At 37.4% G+C, this 3,217-nt stretch overlaps 1 protein-coding gene across 1 annotated transcript in view; it reads right to left on the bottom strand.

Annotated features, from left to right (window-relative positions):
• Window positions 1–73, bottom strand: part of LOC127455237 (protein delta homolog 1-like) — a 9,967-nt gene extending 9,894 nt beyond the window's left edge. The window contains exon 1 of the mRNA XM_051722950.1: window positions 45–73. The gene's annotated coding sequence lies outside the window, so the exon portion shown is untranslated. The remainder of the gene's footprint in view (window positions 1–44) is intronic.
• Window positions 74–3,217: the final 3,144 nt, after the last annotated feature.

Raw genomic sequence — 3,217 nt, 5'->3', positions numbered from 1 at the left:
TCCTCGGCATTCCTACAGCTGAACCCACTGTAGTGAAAACTCACCTTACACTGTTGACTGTAATTCAGGACAGACTCTTTTTAAGAGGTGATTTATGTGTGTTTGTAATAATGACGAGGTTTCATGACAGTGATATTGATTGTTTTGTCCATCACTCTGAGCTGAAATCAGATGTTGATGTGTCCTCTCTTCACACCTGTGGAATACAAACATCTGCATCAAATTAAGAGCACATCATGATGGGTGTCTGGTTCCTTATGATGAATAAATATTAATGATACTGAACTAAAAACACTGAGAGCTGACCAATGAGACCCACCAAACTGAAAGGACAAAATGTATAATTCTTTACAGTTTGTATTGTATCATACATTTGATCATGAAAGCATTTGGAAGAACATTTTCATGCAGAAATCTAATATGACATCAACGTTGAACAAGATGAAAAGCCTTTTCAATAAAGAACAAACAAAGAATATTAACTTGACTCAGGGATAAAGAACGTTTTGATTCTAGCCCAGACGGTTGCGAAGATATTAGCGAAAAAGTAAAAGTGGGTATTATAGCGCCACCTAGTGTCAGATGGGAGTGTGTGTGCACCTCAGTACTGGGGGGGATTTAGGATCATCCTGCCAAGTTTGGTGTCTCTGTGACTTACAGTTTTTACTGCCCAGACACAAAAAAGAAAAATGATAATAATGAAGAACAAGAATAAAATCAGAACAAATACAGTGAAATTCAATCAAACCTTACAGTTGTCGCTCTGAAGAATCATTAGAAGGTTCCTCTCTCCAGACTGAAGCAGAAAATGACTTTGAGCATCTGCCGTCATGAAACACTCATCTCAGCACTTCCTGCTGAGCTGTAATTACTTTAAATGAGGATAGCGAGCGTTCACCTTCAGCAGTTCTCCACATCACTGTGTTCATCTGTCCACTTTCTGTCTCTCGTGTAATCAATCATATGGATGTATGTCTGAAACCCTTGAGACGGATGAAATAACTGATCTGAAACCAGATCAAAGCACAGCTAATCAATAGCTGATGCCTGACTTTAATAAGACAAATGAAAAGCTTATACAACACATGGGATGAGACTGAATCCTGTTTTACAATCTGACGTTTCATTTTCATTTCATGTTGTGCGACACACGTCGAAGAATCTGAGTCTCAGATCATATTCACACAGATACAATCAGAGCTGTTTTTCCATTATCAGACAGCAGACAGACTGGGTTTGATTACAGATGCAGCACATGTAGGTCAGTAACACCGTCGCTGCCCTGATGTTCCAGAAAATCATTTCCCCTGGTAGAGCCGCAATATTACTTCAGTGAGAAGTAAAGGCCACAACAAAATATAATTGGGCCTTTGGGTATAGACTCGTACCATCTGCAGAGATTGACCTCAAATACCCTTGTGTAAAACTAAGAGACAACAAATGTTTTCAAAATAGTAAGATCTCATATATAGAGAAATCTAATTTACAGTGGTCTTTTGAAATCGAAATGTACTGTAACTTTCAGACATCAAAATTGGATTAAAAATGCAAAATAGCATTTTTATGTCCAAGAACATAAGGGAATGCCACTCATAAACCACACATGGGCTGCATCCGAAAGCTGAAAATATCGGCCTTCAGAGGCTGTATGGAGGTGGGTAGGCATCAAGCCATGTTCGAATCCAGTGTTTATGTCACATCCTGTCTACTGAGAGACCTTCATCTGATTAGATTTTGAAGGCAGCACAGATTCAGCCTGTGTTAACTTTGAGATCCCGAAATCCTGCATGTGTGATTGGTTGAAAGAATAACATGGCATCAGTTAAGTTTCTAAACGTCCTCAACTTATGACACAATTTCTTGTGTGAAATACTCAGTGTTATTTCTAAATAATTGCTTTGTTACGTCTAAAGAACACTTACGTTTGTTTTAGGTCATTAGACATGAAGGCTGTCCAAAACCAGCGTCCTGACGAGGTGCCTTCATATGCAAATCGTTATCTGTGAAGTCATTGACTGATTGGGCAGTGAGACATTAAGGCAGTTGTCTTGTGATGAGGTCATGTGACAACAATGTAGCATTCTGCTGTTTGAAACGTTTAATGTATAATGCATTTCACATTCTATTTTTAAAATGTAGTAGGCAGTATGCAGTGTACATACTGCACAGTATTCAGTAAGTTAGTATTCCATTCTCAACATACTGTAAACTAAGCAGCATTAACAGTCTTCAACTTTCTTACATCAGATGACCACATCTACACGTCAGTGAGTATGTTTTCATGCACATTCTTACACCAATTATACTTAGTAAATCAATAACGTGTGCTCATGTAAATGTCTTAAATGTTAATTTAATCATGTTAAGGACATAAATAATTTAAGCATAAACCGATCAACATGGGTAGATTTTGTCCCATTACTCAAATGTTGCTCTTCATGTAAACACCTTTAGCAGCGTTCTTACTGGCTTCTCCAGTGTGAGCAAGTGTTGTGCGCATGACTGTTTACGATTTGACATTAGATGCAGAGAATAATCCGATGATTTCAAATCTCATACAAACATGGGTTTCTTACAGTTTTCTTGAATTAGCTGATTTGTGATAGTTAGCAGTCTATTTGTGTGCATGTAAACACACTCAGTGACATCTATTGGGTGATCAAAAACTCGGTTCACTCAAGTGAAGTAATGAGGACGTAGGATATATACTATTATTATTAAAATGAATGATTAAAGCATTTTTATGGAACATATATATATATACATACATATATATACAGGTGCATCTCAATAAATTAGAATGTCGTGGAAAAGTTCATTTATTTCAGTAATTCAACTCAAATTGTGAAACTCGTGTATTAAATAAATTCAGTGCACACAGACTGAAGTAGTTTAAGTCTTTGGTTCTTTTAATTGTGATGATTTTGGCTCACATTTAACAAAAACCCACCAATTCACTATCTCAAAAAATTAGAATATGGTGACATGCCAATCAGCTAATCAACTCAAAACACCTGCAAAGATTTCCTGAGCCTTCAAAATGGTCTCTCAGTTTGGTTCACTAGGCTACACAATCATGGGGAAGACTGCTGATCTGACAGTTGTCCAGAAGACAATCATTGACACAATTCACAAGGAGGGTAAGCCACAAACATTCATTGCCAAAGAAGCTGGCTGTTCACAGAGTGCTGTATCCAAGCATGTTAACAGAAAGTTG

Source organism: Myxocyprinus asiaticus, chromosome 17 (assembly GCF_019703515.2).
Source record: "Myxocyprinus asiaticus isolate MX2 ecotype Aquarium Trade chromosome 17, UBuf_Myxa_2, whole genome shotgun sequence".
NCBI lineage: Eukaryota > Metazoa > Chordata > Actinopteri > Cypriniformes > Catostomidae > Myxocyprinus > Myxocyprinus asiaticus.
This window is presented reverse-complemented; position numbering and strand designations above follow the sequence as displayed.